At 39.2% G+C, this 17,751-nt stretch overlaps 1 long non-coding RNA gene across 2 annotated transcripts in view; it reads left to right on the top strand.

The window, feature by feature from the left end:
* LOC113624537 (uncharacterized) overlaps positions 1-17,542 on the top strand; it is a 43,310-nt gene extending 25,768 nt beyond the window's left edge. The window contains exon 3 of one of the 2 annotated variants that reach the window (XR_003434378.1): positions 17,495-17,542. This is a non-coding gene — a long non-coding RNA (uncharacterized LOC113624537). Of the gene's footprint in view, positions 1-742; positions 1,133-17,494 lie in introns of those variants that run through there. The other variant, XR_003434377.1, reaches the window with a different exon arrangement.
* Positions 17,543-17,751: the final 209 nt, after the last annotated feature.

Below are 17,751 nucleotides of genomic sequence, written 5' to 3'. Positions count from 1 at the left end.
TAGATAATGAGTACACAGTTCTTTGGTTTGGCTTACATTACTCTCCCCTTCACAGGACTGCAATATAAGTCCTTGGAGATTGCTCTTGGCAGTAAATATAATTGACAATCACCACGCTGTGCTCAGAATTGTCCTTCTCCTCCCACCAAAGCTCTGTTACTGAATCAGCTTGTTTTGCCTGATTCCTTTGGGAAAATTTCTCTCTCAGGTGATAACTCAGCTCCTCACACAAAGAGAGCTCTGTGGGTTCTGCCTATGTCATTCCCCAAACAAGGTTGGACAGGCTTAAATCCAGCAGTGGCACAACTTGGCCTAAAGCTGAGAGCTCACAGCTTGTCAGATAATTTGTCAGCTTCAAGATGTATTACACTATTGTGGCTATAGTTATTAGATTGATATTAAACTTTATTCTTAATTTAAAAAATGTTTCCTACCCCATGAAACACTTGACTATGGGTAGGAAAGTGGTGCTAAAAGGCAAGGGTAGGGACAGGGAATGACTCCCTGTCATTATAGACCATTAACTTGATCCCAAAATACAACCACGAGTTTTTTTATAAGTACACTAAATTTCATATATGTTATTGTAGAGCCAATGCTTTCTAGAGGCTTGTCATCTAGCTCTGCAGTTTCTAGAATTTAATTTATATCTCTTTTTGAAAACCAGTATTTATTTAGCTCTGGTATAGAGGCTTACATAAAGTAAGGCTTAAACTCAGAAAGTACTATATTATCTTTTCAGCATAATTGAAACAAGCTTGGCTGTGGGGCACTGCAAAGAGTTTTCAATGGTGAGTGCAGAGTGTGTCTAAGTAGCAGATTATGCCAGAGAGGTAAGCAGAAATCATATTCTAGAGGGCTTTGAGTGTTATGCTACAGAGCTTGGACTTGATAGTGAAAACAGAAGATTTTCAATATGGAAAATATTTTAAACAAGAAAAGATTTTAATCAAGGAAATGATATAATGATTTATACTTTAGAAAAATACAAACCAGTGTAGTAGATGGATTTAGAGGGGGTACAAGACTGGAGGCACGGGGACCAGCTAGGAGGCAAGAAGCAATGAGGGCCTGGATTAAGATAGAGGGGGTAGAAAAACATGGAAGCATATGAACAATATTTTGAAGGTAGGATAGTATTGATTTGATGATCAATAAAATGTAGAGGATAGGTGAAAGGAGACTATGATGAGCACCAGGTTTCTAGCTTGGAGAATGGGTATTTGGAAAAATAGATTTGTTAGGGGAACCACTGACTGAAACTGCCCACCCTGGCCAGACACGATAGTAACCACTTGCATGAGGTATCTTACAACAGGAGGTCCTGGTAAGGAATGTGGAACTAACAGGCTATCACCAACCAGAAGAATTTGGGAAGGGTCAAAAGGAGAGAGGAGACACCAGTCTGTATGACCTACCAACCTCCCAGAATCCTTCTCACTGGCATCCATCTTGGCTGAGAGATGTACACACCACCGGGAAGGACCCTGAGTCAGAATGATTGGCCAGAGACAACCTGGAAACTAACCCCATCACCATAAAACCCAACTGTCAGCCACGTGGCAGAGCATTTCTCCTGGGCTCCCTTGCACTCCTGCTCTCTGCGCGGGCGCCCCCTTCCCAATAAATTCTCTTGCCAGCATGTGCATCTCCTCAGACAATACATTTCTGGGGTTAGACAAGAGCCCATTCTTGGGCCCTGGAACAGATTGGTTTCCTGCAACAGATTAGTGTGTGAAAGTCTGAGGAAGCTTAATGTTTAAGTCCTAAACTTAAACATTTGGTTTCCGGCAACAGATCTGTTTCCTGCAACAAATTTGTGTGCGAAAGTCTGAGGAAGCTTAATGTTTAAGTCCAAAACTTTAAGAATATAGATAGAAGTCCATGTGGGAGGCTGAGTTCAGGATGCCAGGGCCATCAGAGGAAAACTAGGAGAAGGTGGAGTCACAGTAGCTAAGAAAATATCTAGAGAACTGGAGTGACCCATAGTATTCAACGACACGTGGAAATCACGTAAGCTGAAAGTTATCTTTTGAGGTGGAAAAGGCTGTGAATAGAGCATGTCTGAAGGTGGGAGATAGTAAGAGTTCAATTTTGGACATGCTGAGGTTGATATGTCTATTAGAGATCGTAGAACATATGAACTGAGAGTTCGGCAGAGAGGTTAGAGCTAAAGATGTAACTTTAAGAATTGTGGACATAGAGATGTGTTTATACACATGACATGGAATAGAATCTCCAATGGAAAGACTGTAAGGTGAGGAGATGTCCAAGAACTGAAACCTAAGGTATCCCAACATTAAGAGGTCATGGGCACACAGCAGATGAGGAGCAAGGTAAAAACTCACCAGACCTAACAAATGAAGAGAAAATAGGCAGTCTAGCTGAAAAAGAATTCAGAATAATGATAGTAAAGATGATCCAAAATCTTGGAAATAGAATGGAGAAAATACAAGAAACATTTAACAAGGACCTAGAAGAACTAAAGAGCAAACAAACAGTGATGAACAACACAATAAATGAAATTTAAAATTCTCTAGAAGGGATCAATAGCAGAATAACTGAGGCAGAAGAATGGATAAGTGAGGTGGAAGATAAAATAGTGGAAATAACTACTGCAGAGCAGAATAAAGAAAAAGGAATGAAAAGAATTGAGAAGAGTCTCAGAGACCTCTGGGACAACATTAAATGCACCAACATTTGAATTATAGGGGTCCCAGAAGAAGAAGAGAATAAGAAAGGGACTGAGAAAATATTTGAAGAGATTATAGTTGAAAACTTCCCTAATATGAGAAAGGAAATAGTTAATCAAGTCCAGGAAGCACAGAGAGTCCAATACAGCATAAATCCAAGGAGAAAAACGCCAAGACACATATTAATCAAATTATCAAAAATTAAATACAAAAAAAATATTAAAAGCAGCAAGGGAAAAACAACAAATAACATAAAAGGGAAGCAGCCGCATGGCACAGGGATATTGGCTCGGTGCTTTGTGACAGCCTGGAGGGGTGGGATGGGGAGGGCGGGAGGGAGGGAGACGCAAGAGGGAAGACATATGGGAACATATGTTTATGTATGACTGATTCACCTTGTTATAAAGCAGAAACCAACACACCATTGTAAAGCAATTATATCCCAATAAAGATGTTAAAAAAAATAAATAATAAATAAATTTAAAAAAAAAAAAAGGGAATCCTCAAAAGGTTAACAGTTGATCTTTCAGCAGAAACTCTGTAAGCCAGAAGGGAGTGGCAGGACATGTTTAAGTGATGAAGGGGAAAAACCTACAGCCAAGATTAATCTACCCAGCAAGGATCTCATTCAGATTTGATGGAGAAATTAAAACCTTTACAGACAAGCAAAAGCTAAGAGAATTCAGCACCACCAAACCAGCTTTACAAAGAATGCTAAAGGAACTTCTCTAGGCAGGAAACACAAGAGAAGGAAAAGACCTACAATAACAAACCCAAAACAATTAAAATGGTAATAGAAACATACATATCGATAATTACCTTAAATGTAAAGGGATTAAATGCTCAAACCAAAAGACATAGACTGGCTGAATGGATACAAAAACTAAGACCCATATATATGCTGTCTACAAGAGACCCACTTCAGACTTAGGGACACATACAGACTGAAAGTGAGAGGATGGAAAAAGATATTCCATGCAAATGAAAATGAAAAGAAAGCTGGAGTAGCAATTCTCATATCAGACAAAACAGACTTTAAAACAAAGACTATTACAAGAGACAAAGAAGGACACTACATAATGATCAAGGGATCAAACCAAGAAGAAGATTGTAAATATTTATGCACCCAACATAGGAGCACCTCAATACATAAGACAAATACTAACAGCCATTAAAGGGGAAATCGACATTAACACAATCATAGTAGGGGACTTTAACACCCCATTTTCACCAATGGACAGATCATCCAAAAGAAAATAAATAAGGAAACACAAGCTTTAAATGATACATTAAACAAGATGGACTTAATTGATATTTATAGGACATTCCATCCAAAAGCAACAGAATACACATTCTTCTCAAGTGCTCATGGAACATTCTCCAGGTTAGATCATATCTTGTATCACAAATCAAGCCTTGGTAAATTTAAGAAAGTTGAAATCGTATCAAATATCTTTTCCAACCACAACGCTATGAGACTAGATATCAATTACAGGAAAAAATCTGTAAAAAATACAAACACATGGAGGCTAAACAATACACTACTTAATAATGAAGTGATCACTGAAGAAATCAAAGAGGAAATCAAAGAATACCTAGAAACAAATGACAATGAAAACACAATGACCCAAAACCTATGGGATGCAGCGAAAGCAGTTCTAAGAGGGAAGTTTATAGCAATACAATCCTACCTTAAGAAACAAGAAACAACTCAAATAAACAACCTAACCTTACACCTAAAGCAATTAGAGAAAGAAGAACAAAAAACCCCCAAAGTTAGCAGAAGGAAAGAAATCATAAAGATCAGATCAGAAATAAATGAAAAAGAAATGTAGAAAATGATAGCAAAGATCAATAAAACTAAAAGCTGGTTCTTTGAGAAGATAAACAAAATTGATAAACCATTAGCCAGATTCATCAAGAAAAAAAGGGAAAAGACTGGGCTTCCCTGGTGGCACAGTGGTTGAGAGTCGGCCTGCCGATGGAGGGGATGCGGGTTTGTGCCCTGTTCTGGGAAGATCCCACATGCCGCAGAGCGGCTAGGCCCGTGAGCCATGGCTGCTGAGCCTGCGCGTCCAGAGCCTGTGCTCGGCAACGGGAGAGGCCACAACAGTGAGAGGCCCACGAACCCAAAAAAAAAGGAGAAGACTCAAATCAAGAGAATTAGAAATGAAAAAGGAGAAGTAAGAACTGACATTGCAGAAATACAAAGGATCATGAGAGATTACTACAAGCAACTCTATGCCAATAAAATGTACAACCTGGAAGAAATGGACAAATTCTTAGAAATGCACAACCTTCTGAGACTGAACCAGGAAGAAATAGAAAATAAGAACAGACCAATCACAAGCACTGAAATTGAAGCTGTGATTAAAAATCTTCCAACAAACAAAAGCCCAGGACCAGATGGCTTCACAGGTGAATTCTATCAAACATTTAGACAAGAGCTAACACCTATCCTTCTCAAAGTCCTCCAAAATATAGCAGGGGGGATCACTCCCAAACTCATTCTACGAGGCCACCATCACCCTGATACCAAAACCAGACAAAGATGTCACAAAGAAAGAAAACTACAGGCCTATATCACTGATGAATATAGATGCAAAAATCCTCAACAAAATACTGGCAAACAGAATCCAACAGCACATTAAAAGAATCATACACCATGATCAAGTGGGCTTTATCCCAGGAATGCAAGGATTCTTCAATATACGCAAATCAATCAATGTGATACACCATATTAACAAATTGAAGGAGAAAAACCATATGATCATCTCAATAGATGCAGAGAAAGCTTTCGACAAAATTCAACACCCATTTATGATAAAAACCCTGCAGAAAGTAGGCATAGAGGGAACTTTCCTCAACATAATAAAGGCCATATATGACAAACCCACAGCCAACATCATCCTCAATGGTGAAAAACTGAAACCATTTCCACTAAGATCAGGAATAAGACAAGGTTGCCCACTCTCACCACTGTTATTCAACATAGTTTTGGAAGTTTTAGCCACAGCAATCAGAGAAGAAAAAGAAATAAAAGGAATCCAAATCAGAAAAGAAGAAGTAAAGCTGTCACTGTTTGCAGATGACATGATACTATACATAGAGGATCCTAAATATGCTACCAGAAAACTGCTAGAGCTAATCAATGAATGTGGTAAAGTAGCGGGATACAAAATTAATGCACAGAAATCTCTTGCATTCCTATACACTAATGATGAAAAATCTGAAAGTGAAATTAAGAAAACACTCCCATTTACCACTGCAACAAAAAGAATAAAATATCTAGGAATAAGCCTACCTAAGGAGACAAAAGACCTCTATGCAGAAAATCATAAGACACTGATGAAAGAAATTAAAGATGATACCAACAGATGGAGATATATACCATGTTCTTGGAGTGGAAGAATCAACATTGTGAAAATGACTCTACTACCCAAAGCAATCTGCAGATTCAATGCAATCCCTATCAAACTACCACTGACATTTTTCACAGAAGTAGAACAAAAAATTTCACAACTTGTATGGAAACACAAATACTCCAAATAGCCAAAGCAATCTTGAGAAAGAAATGGAGCTGGAGGAATCAGGCTCCCTGACTTCAGACTACACTACAAAGCTACAGTAATCAAGACAATATGGTACTGGCACAAAAACAGAAATATAGATCAATGGAACAGGATAGAAAGCCCAGAGATAAACCCATGCACATATAGTCACCTTATCTTTGATAAAGGAGGCAAGAATATACAGCGGAGAATAGACAGCCACTTCAATAAGTGGTGCTGGGAAAACTGGACAGGTACATGTAAAATTATGAAATTAGAACACTCCCTAACACCATACACAAAAATAAACTCAAAATGGATTAAAGACCTAAATGTAAGGCCAGAAAGTATCAAACTCTTAGCGGAAAACATAGGCAGAACACTCTACGACATAAATCACAGCAAGATCCTTTTTGACCCACCTCCTAGAGAAATGGAAATAAAAACAAAAATAAACAAATGGGACCTAATGAAACTTCAAAGCTTTTGCATAGCAAAGGAAACCATAAACAAGACGAAAAGAGAACCCTCAGAATGGGAGAAAATATTTGCAAATGAAGCAACTGACAAAGGATTAATCTCCAAAATTTACCAGCAGCTCTTGCAGCTCAATATCAGGAAAACAAACAACCCAATCCAAAAATAGGCAGAAGAGCTAAATAGACATTTCTCCAAAGAAGATATACAGATTGCTAACAAACACATGAAAGAATGCTCAACATCATTAATCATTAGAGAAATGCAAATCAAAACTACAATGAGATATCATCTCACACCAATAGAATGGCCATCATCAAAAATTCTACAAACAGTAAATGCTGGAGAGGGTGTGGAGAAAAGGGAACCCTCTTGCACTGTTGGTGGGAATGTAAATTGATACAGCCACTATGGAGAACAGTATGGAGGTTCTTTAAAAAACTAAAACTAGAATTGCCATACGGCCCAGCAATCCCACTACTGGGCATATACCCTGAGAAAACCATAATTCAAAAAGAGTCATGTACCACAATGTTCATTGCAGCTCTATTTACAATAGCCAGGACATGGAAGCAACCTAAGTGTCCATCAACAGACGAATCGATAAAGAAGATGTGGCACATATATACAATGGAATATTACTCAGCCACAATAAAGATGAAATCGAGTTATTTTGTAGTGAGGTGGATGGACCTAGAGTCTGTCATACAGAGTGACGTAAGTCAGGAAGAGAAAAACAAATACCATATGCTAACACATATATATGGAATTAAAAAATAAAAAGGTCATGAAGAACCTAGGAGCAAGACGGGAATAAAGATGCAGACCTACTAGGGAATTTGCTTGAGGATACGGGGATGGGGAAGGGTAAGCTGTGACAAAGTGAGAGAGTGGCATGGACATATATACACTACCAAACGTAAAATAGATAGCTAGTGGGAAGCAGCTGCATAGCATAGGGAGATCAGCTCGGTGCTTTGTGACCACCTAGAGTAGTGGGATAGGGACGGTGGGAGGGAGGGAGATGCAAGAAGGAAGAGATACGAGGATATATGTATATGTATAACTGAATCACTTTGTTATAAAGCAGAAACTAACATATCATTGTAAAGCAATTATACTCCAATAAAGATGTTAAAAAAAAAAAAGGCATCATGGAAAAATGGAGCAGCAAAGGAGGCTTAGAAAGATGAACCAGTGTGGTAAAGAAAATCACAGAGAGTGTGCTGTCCTGGGAGTCAAATGGAATATATCAAGGAAGAGGGGTGGTCACCATGTCAAATCCTTCTAATATGTCAAACTAGATGAGGAAGATGGACTTAGCAGAGCAGAGGACACTGTGACCTTGACAAAAGTAGTTTCCATGAAGTGCTGAGGACAGAAACCTGTTGGGGTGGGCTTAGCTGAGAATGGGAAGAGAAGAGCTGGAGTCAGGGACTGTGTTGGTTAGTGTTATGTGTTAACTTGACTGAACCACAGGGTGCCTAGATATTTTGTGTGTGTCTGTGAGGGTGTTTCTGGATGAGATTAACATTTGAATTGGTAGACTGAGAAAAGCAGATCGCTTTCTTCAAAGTGGGCCTCATCCAATGCATTGAAGGCCTGAATAGAATAAAAGGCTGAGTAAGAGAAGAGTCTCTTTGTCTGACTGTCTTTGGGCTAGAATGTCAGCGTTCTCCGCCTTCAGACTTGAACTCAGACTGGAATGGTGTCATTGACTCTCTTAGTTCTCCAGCTTGCTGACTGCCCAACTTGGGACTTCTCAGCCTCCATAATTGTGTGACTCAATTCTTTATAATAAATCTCTTCATATACATAAAATTTTAAAAATATACAAAATTTTAAAATTAAATATAAAAATAAAGGAAATATAAAGAGTTTTATTATAAGGAATTGAGTCACTATATATATATAAATATATACAGCCTATTGGTTCTGTTTCTCTGCAGAGACTGATACAGAGTTTTGTACTGAGAAGCGAGGAGCTGCTGTAACAAACACTTAAAACGGGGAGGTGACTTTGGAATTGGGTAATGAGTAAAAGCTGGAAGAATTTTGAGGTTCATGCTAGAAATACAAATATTAAAGGTGATTCTGGTGAGGTCTCAGATAGAACTGAAGAACATATTATTGGAAACTGGAGGAAAGGTGATCCTTAGCATAAACTGGTAAAGAACTTGATGAATTGTGTTCCCATTTTAGTGCTCTGTGGAAGGTAGAACTTAAAAAAAATTTTTTTTATTGATGTATAGTTGATTTACAACGTTGTGTTAATTTCTGCTGTACAGCAAAGTGATTCAGTTATACATATATTTATTCTTTTTCATATTCTTTTCCTTTATGGTTTATCACAGGATAGTGAATATAGTTCTCTGTCTATATAGTAGGACCGTGTTGTTTATCCATTCTATATATACTAGTTTGCACCTGCTAATCCTAAACTCCCAATCCTTCCCTCCCCCATTCCCCCTGCCCCTTGGCAACCACAAGTCTATTCTCTATGTCTGTGAATCTGTTTCTGTTTCGTAGATATGTTCATTTGTGTTGTACTTTAGATTTGTGAAATGTAGACCTTTTGAGCAATGAAATTGGACGTTTAACTGCTGACAAAAAATTAATCAGTTCATCTAAGAAGGAACTGGAAAATTTTATTCAAGCCAAATTTGAGGATTACCATTACCAGGAAGACCATTTCAGGATGCTCTGAGAACGTTTCCACCCTTTAGAAGTCAAGACACAGTTTATATAAGTTTTTTGAGACAGAGGGCTGTACGTTAAATGACTTATTATTATTAAATGACTTATTAAATGACTTATTATTGACAGCTTACATAAACCAGTTTTAAGTGCCATCGTGGTGGATCATGTGACCCTTTACAAGATCAAGAAGGAATGTTATCTTTTAAGGAGTTGTCTTTTTTTTTTTTTAATATCTATTTATTTATTTGGTTGCACCAGGTCTTAGTTGTGGCAGGCGGGCTCCTTAGTTGCAGCTCCAGGGCTCCTTAGTTGCTGCCCGTGGGCTCCTCAGTTGTGGCATGTGAACTCTTGTTGCAGCATGCATGTGGGATCTAGTTCCCTGACCAGGGACTGAACCCAGGACCTCTGCATTGGAAGCGTGGAGTCCTATCCACTGTGCCACCAGGGAAGTCCCAAGGAGTTGTCTTGATGCTAGGAGAATGTTGCTATTTATGGTTGAGAAGGTATTCCTGCTGATGGGGGAGGTTTGGTCAATGCATAATGAGGATACACAATGCACAGTGTGAGGAGAGGGGAGGCCAAAGGGCAGAGAAGAATTTTTATGTTTAAATTTTTCTTGTCTTGCCATAAATATGAATTTTATTTCACAAATTAAGGAGATTTCTAGGCAAAGTGTTGAAGGAATGCCTTGGTTTCTCCTGACAGCTTATAGTAAAACATGGGAGGAGAGATATGAATTGAAGAAGGGATTGTTAAGCAAAAAGGAATCAGAACTTAAAGATTTTAAAATTCTTGGCCTATCCATATTGCAAAAAATGAGAAAGTGTGTTCTGAAGAGAATACCAAGGATGTGGCTGGACTCTCACTTGATAAAGAGTTTATGGGATTATATAAATAGAAATACTACCAGTATGAGCTGAATGGGATGGAAATGGGATGAAATGAAGGAAGGCTTTTGGACTTCCTGGATTTGATGGGACAGGACAATAGAGCTGTTTGGCTGTGAATGTGTGCTGCTCTTCAGGAAGAGGGAAAAGTGACCCCGAAGGTGATTCAGAGATCAGTAGGGCGTCCACCTCAGTCTCAATAGGCCAGACAGCCTCTGACCTCCAAATAAAACCCTGGGACTAGGAGTCCCCTCTGGAGCCATGGGGCTGGGACCACCTGCAGAGCCTTGTGGGCATGACAACCCCCATCCCCCACGACTGCCAGCAAAGCCGCAGAACAAAGTAAGACAGTGTTGAACCAAAGAGGATTATTCCAGAGCCTTAAGATCTGATGGAATTTACCTTGCTAGGTTTTGAACTTGCTTGGGACCCATCACCTTTCCCTTTTTATTACTCCCCCCTTTTGGAATGGGAATGTCTTTCCTATGCCTGGCCCAGCATTGTATTTAGGAAGCACATACCTTGCTTCACAGCTGGAGAGGAAGTATGCCTCAGGATGTATCATACCTGGAGACTCACACTTACCTGATTTAGATGTTATTTAGATGAGGCTTTGGACTTAGACTTTAGAGCTTATGTGGGAATGAATTAAGACTTTGGGGCTGTTGGGATGGAATGAATGTATTTTGCATATGAGAAAGACATGGATTCAAGGGGACCAGGGGTAGAATGTTATGGATTTAGTGTTTGTATCTCCCCAAATTCATATGTTGAAGCCCTAACTCTCAGTGTGATGGTATTTGGAGATGGGGGCTTTGGGAGGTAATTGGGATTAAATTAGATGATGAGATTGGGGCCCTTAGAATAGGCTTAGTGGCTTTATAAGAAGGGAAAGAAAGAGAGATTGCTCTCTCCATGTGCACACATGGAGGTAAGGCCAGGTGAGGACATAGAAAGAAGGCAGCAGTCTGCAAACAAGGAAGAAAACTCTCACTGGGAACCAAATCAGCTGACACCTTGATCTTAGACTTCTCAGCTTCCAAAACTGTGAGAAATACAGTTCTGTTGTTTAAGCCACCCAGTTTGTGGTATTTCGCTATGGCAGCCAGAGCAGACCAACACAGAGAGTACAGGCAACTCTTGCATTATGTTGTAACAGGGAGACAAAAAAAAAAAAAAAAAATTGGGATGGTTTTGGTCAGGGGGAATGGAGTCACGGAAATTTTTTGTTAAGCGGGGAGAAACAGCAACATGTCTGTGTGCCAGAAACAAGCTTGAAGAGAGTCAATCAAGCAACCCTCTCAGTGGGTGTACTAATCACTATTCTAGGCACAGTGGAAAACAAGACTGACAATGTCTCTGTTTACATTTTAATTGACGCATGATGTGTGTGTGTGTGTGGAAAGAAGACAACGAACAAATAAACAAACAAAAAATACCAAATGAATTCATATCCGAGTAATTCTCACAAATCAGGCCATTTGTTCCACACCTTCCAAGGCCTTGCCCTCCACCCCCAAGGGCATATTTTCACTAGTCTTTTTAAGGCACCTCTGAGTCTGGCATTTGACACCTGCTCTCTGATTTATAAACTTGGGAGAACCAAAGCTTCAGGTAAAAGACATCAGTGGCTGGAAGTAATTTGGGCCCAAGATGCAGAAGCTGCACTTCATCATCTCTCTCTCTTGTTCATTTTATTCTCTCTGATCATGTTTGTTTTAATCTTTCCACTTTCAAGATTATTCTCTTTAATTGAGAAAAAAGTAAAATAGGCATTGATAGTTCTATTTTCCACTGCCATTTTAAAATTTACTATCTGGCTCTCTTAGTGAGATTCTATCTTCCTCAATCTTGTACTTTAAGCGTTCCTTAGCAGGTAGGCCCTTATTAATCTTCTTGGCATATTAAAATACTTCAGTTGGCTCTGGGCTTTAGTCTCTCTGTCATAAGTCTTTGGCTTTGGTGCCATTTCTACATAGTCATTGGTTTCAAACTTGATATTGTTGGAGAGCTCCTTCAGTAGTCAAATTATGTTGTTTGAATACAGTATTGGCTGAGGGATAAGCACACTTGCTGTACCAGACAGCACAAAATATGAGATAATTTTATTTTTCTTTTACACAATAGTAGACAGGCAAGCCAAGGCCTATTGTTGGTTTTATTTCTCAAGATCATCCAGTGGCTTGGTTTCTTCTGTCACCTCCACTCGCATTCCACTGGAGAGAATTTAATCATGTAACCTAAATGCAGGGGAGGCTGGGAAGTGTATTTCCTTGATGAGTGGCCATATGCCCCGCTGAAAAGAGGAAGAGTATCTATTACTAAAAGGAGAAGGGAAGAATAAGCACTGAGGAAAAATTAGTATTGTGTGCCACAAATGCTGCTTCTTCCTCTTCGCTGAGATGCGTTTGATTATGTTTTCAGAGTTCAGCATTTGGGAGACTTTCAACTTCTATTTATGTGCCAGGCACTGTTATTGGAGCCGAGGTTAAGGGGGTGAACACAAAAATATAGCCTAAAGAAGAAGATGTAGCTCCTGCACCACAAGGGCAGCTCTGAGTCCTGGTAGCCTCCTGCCCCCTCAACTCATCTCTCTGAGGGTCCTGCTCATGACTCTCCGCTCCTAGCATTGAATGGGTAGCCTCTCTGGGTCTGTGGTGGCAATGGCAGCAGCTCTTTTAAGCCTGGCTGTCTCCAGGACTCTGCTGCCACTTGGGGCTTGTACAGAGCTTCTGCTTACATCCTTCAGCCTGGTCTAGTGGTCCCACTGGAAGTTTCTTTACATCTGCTTTGTGCCTTCAGTAATGTTCAAAGTTTACCTACAGCTACATATTTAGATCTATTGATTAACTTTTTGGTATTTGGGAGCCAGTAGGATGTCTGGGCTGATTCTCCAATAGGTTACCCACCCCAAAACAAAAGCGATCTGACCGTAAGCCCTGTCCTCTTACAAAAGGCGTGAGACAATAGAGACAATAAACATTGGCCTCTGCCTCCAGGTCCTGGCACAGAGCTTCTAATATCCTTGTAATTTCCTAAGCAGTCGTTTGTTCCAATATATGGTGTTTGACCTGGGTTGCGGACACTGAGATCTCTTGGATTTTTGTGAATGTGTTTTGTTCTAATGAGCTGACATGTGATGGGCTCCTGGAGGGGGCCCGGTCACCAGAAAGACCAAGCTGTGATTAGAAGCTTGGAACTTTCAGCCCTCTACCCCCATTCTCTAGAGAGAGGACAGGGGCTGAAAATTTAGTTCATGGTTGATTATGCCTACATGATGGAGCCTCCACAAACATCCCCAAAAGTGCAGCATTCAGGGAACTTCTGGGCTGGTGGACACGTGGTGGTCCTGGGAGAGTGGCTGGCCTGGAGAGGGCCTGGAAGCTCTGTGCCCCTTCCTACACACCTTGCCCTGTGCATTTCTTCCATCTGGCTCTTCCTGAGTTATGTCCTTTTATAATAAACTGGTAATCTTAGAAGTAAACTGTTTTCCTGAGTTCTGAGAACCATTCCGGTAAATTGATTGAACCCAAGGAGGGGGTTATGGGAACCTTCAGTTCAGTCAGTCAGAAGCCTAGGTAACAACCTGGACTTGTGATTGGCATCTGAAGTGGGAGGGTGGGGGGAAGTCTTGTAGAACTGAGCCCTTAACCTGTGGGATCTGATGCTATCTCCAGGTAGATAGTGTCAGAATTCAGTTAAATTGTAGGACACCTAGATGGTGTCTCAGAGAATTGCTTGGTGTGAGGAAAAATGCATACACATCTGGTGTGAGAAGTGAGTGTGGCAGTAGTGTGGGAGTGAGAGACATGCACCGGAGGAAGAATGAGGTTGTTCCTGTTGAGGCCTCATCAGACTTTCCACTGCCACATTCTTAAATTGAAATAAGCAGCTGAACCTCCTGTCACTTGCAGGAAGCCTACAATATAAAAAAGAGGAACTAAAATAATGAAAGAAAAAACCTGATTCTCAGGGAAATAGATAATTCAGAGAACAGAAGCTATTTGGAAACAAGATAAAGCCCTTCAATACTCAGAAAAATTTAAGAAACCACTGAATCCGTTAAAAAAAAAAAAGATAAGAACTTTAGGACATGGCAAAGAGCATACAATGCATTTTTTTTAGAAAGGAAAAACAATTAAAATCTTCAAAAAAAAAACTATACAAGAAACTCATAATCTAAAATCCAGTGGAAAATAGGAAATCTATAGACTTAAAGGAAAATGGAATGGATATGGATTCTAAGCAACAGATGGAATGAATAAGAAACTGGATGATATTAAAGATATTGGGTGGAATGCATTTACTTCTTTATCCTACAAGAAAAACAAAAAGATTCTAAGAAACCCCAAAGCAAAACAAAGAAACATTAAACAGTATGGGAAAGTCAATATTCTAAACATGAAGCAACACAAAGTGTAGTTAGATTTCTAACAATGGGTGGGAAGTAAGAAAAGAGAATCCGTTTTGTACATTGTCATATTGAGTGGCACTTGGATCAAGACTTGGAGACATAAATTAGGAAATCCATCTTGACTCTTCAGTGAACAATACTAAAATAATCAGTAATCATAATGTAGATATCTTTATAGTTTTCAATTTTGAAATCAATTTCCAGGCAAAACAGGGAAGACCTAATTAGGGTTACAGAATAGACTGTAAATATGTTATTCACCTTGACCAAGTTATTGACAGAAGATGGGAGGGGATGGGGAAAGGAATATAAATAGAATGCTACAGGTCCTATTATCCTCATCTACTATAGGAGAAATTCAATGGATGATGTCTTTGTTTGAGACAAGTAGACAGAAGTTTGGGTATTATATTAAGTCACAAAAGTAGCCAGTTAGAGGAGCTAATAATAGTGATATGAACATATAGAGAGTAGAAGTGAACAGAGGAGAGTGGCAGGAAATTAATAAAGAATGTCTAAAGGTATTGTATCAAGAAATAGTAGGAAGAGTATATTATTAACAAAAATGGTAATAACCAAAAAACCAAAGCAGATATATGTAAAAGATTTTGCCTCTAGGTTAGGGAACCGATGGTAGGGGACAGAGGAACACAGAATGATTGCTTTTCATTATATGGCTTCTGTACTACGTGGTTTTTAAAAACCTATTTGCATGTTTTATTTTGATAAAATTTTTAAGAACTAAATATGTATAAACAACTTGTTGCAATTAGAAGAATCCGCCCCCCCCCCCGCCCCCCTCAGAATAGGCTACTTACAAAGGGCTTTTCTTGGGGTGGAGTGGTATAGGCAGATAACCTCTGAGTTAAAACTATACCCCTTGCTTCCATCATTTCTGCAATACTGAATTAATATCCTTAAGTATTACCAAATGATGTCACAAAATACAATTTTATTTATTATTTAAATCCTCACATATCATTGGTTGGCATAAAAAAAAGGAGCAGTCACTTTGGAAAACAATTTGGTAGTTTCTTATAAAGTTAAACATACACTTACCATATGATCTAGCAATCCCACATCTAGGTATTTACTCAAGAGGAATGAAAACATTTGTGCACACAAAAACCAGTATGTGAATGTTTACAGTGACTTATAATGACTATAATGTTTATAGACTTATAAGTCACTATGCTTATAATTCCTGCAAACTGGAAACAACTCAAATGTCCTTCAGCTTGTGAATGGATAAACAAACTGGTACATACATACAATGGAATATTACTCAGCAATAACAAGGAATGAACTTCTGATACATGCGACATGGATGAATCTCAAATGCACTATGCTAAGTGAAAGACACCAGATGCAAAAGGCCATAGAAGCTATGATTTCATTCATATGATATTCTGGAAAAGGCAAATCTATAAGGAGAGAAAACAGATCAATGGTGCTATGGGTTGAATTGTGTTGCCCCAAAATTCATACGTTGAAGTCCTAACTCCAGTATCTCAGAATGTGACCTTATTGGAGTAGTGTCGTTACAGAGGTAATCAAGTTAAAAATGAAGCCTTTAGGGTGGGCCTTAATTCAACATCACTAGTGACCTTATAAAAAAGGAAAATGCGGACACAGAACCATAGAGGGAATATGATGTAAAGAGACATAGGAAGAAGTCAGTCATTTATAAACCAAGGGGAGAGGCCTGGAACAGATCCTTCCCCCACTGCCCTCAGAAAGAACCAACCCTGCTGACAACTTGATTTCGGACTTTGAGACATAGATTTTCTATTTTTTAAGCAATTGAGTTTGTGGTACTTTGTTACAGGAGTCCTAGCAAACTAATACAAATGGTTTCTAGAGTGGGGGTGAGGCAAATGTTGAATATAAAGGGTCACAACGGGACATTTTGAGGTGATATGAATGCTGTTTCTTGATTGTGGTGGTTACATGACTGCATGTTTGTCAGAAATCACAGAACTCTACACTAAAAAGGGAAAATTTCACTCCTTGTAGAATTATACTTCTATAAACATGACTTGAAAAAAATTAACCAAAAAATGACATTTAAAAAAGATTACTTTTAAAAATTAAATATTGAAGAAGTGACCCAGGATGTATGTATATACAAGAATATTTACATTAATGTTGTTCATAATAATAAAACAGCAGAATGAAACACAATGTCCAAAATAGGAGATTATTTGAACAAACAGTAGTTAAAAGCAAAGCCAAAAGATAAAATTCTTTCCCTGACAGAACTTATATTCCAGCAGATGAGCTAGCCAATACATAAATAAAGAAATAAATATGTAAACATAATATCAGGTAGTGATAAGTTCTGTGAAGAAGATAAAGTAAGGTACGGGTAGAGAGTTAAAAGGAGCACTATTTTAGATAGTTGTTTGATGTCAACGACTTTGCTCGGTTATAATCCCCAGTTATTCCATCAAATGCTAATCTAGATGTTGCTGTGAAGGTATTTTGTAGATGTGATTCAAGTCCATAATCAGTTGACTTTCAGTAAGGGAGATTGTCCGAGATATTGGGGTGAGCATGGTGCAGTAATGAGCATGTTAAAAGGCCTTAAAAGCAGAGACTTCCCTGAAGAAATTCCAGCTATGGTGAGAGAGAGAAAACTTGAGAGAAATTTATTATCTCGAAGACCATGTTATCTTAGAGTTTTATTAGCCAGGGAAGGGGGCTACATTTTGAATCACACATATTCTTACTCTGTTTTTTTTTTTTTTTTTTTTTTTTTTTTTTTTGCAGTACGCGGGCCTCTCACTGTTGTGGCCTCTCCCGTTGCGGAACACAGGCTCCGGACGCGCAGGCTCGGTGGCCATGGCTCACGGACCCAGACGCTCCGCGGCATGTGGGATCTTCCCGGACCGGGGCACGAACCCGCGTCCCCTGCATCAGCAGGTGGACTCTCAACCACTGTGCCACCAGGGAAACCCCTCTTACTCTGTTTTTAAAGGGCCTTTAAAAAAAAATTGGTACAGTGGTTCTCAAATTGTAGCCACAGA

This window comes from Aethalodelphis obliquidens, unplaced genomic scaffold (assembly GCF_003676395.1).
Source record: "Aethalodelphis obliquidens isolate GAN/ISIS:26980383/991018 unplaced genomic scaffold, ASM367639v1 scaffold13, whole genome shotgun sequence".
In the NCBI taxonomy this organism is placed as follows: domain Eukaryota; kingdom Metazoa; phylum Chordata; class Mammalia; order Artiodactyla; family Delphinidae; genus Aethalodelphis; species Aethalodelphis obliquidens.
Note: the sequence above shows the minus strand (reverse complement) of the source record. Positions and strands in the feature narration are given on the sequence as shown.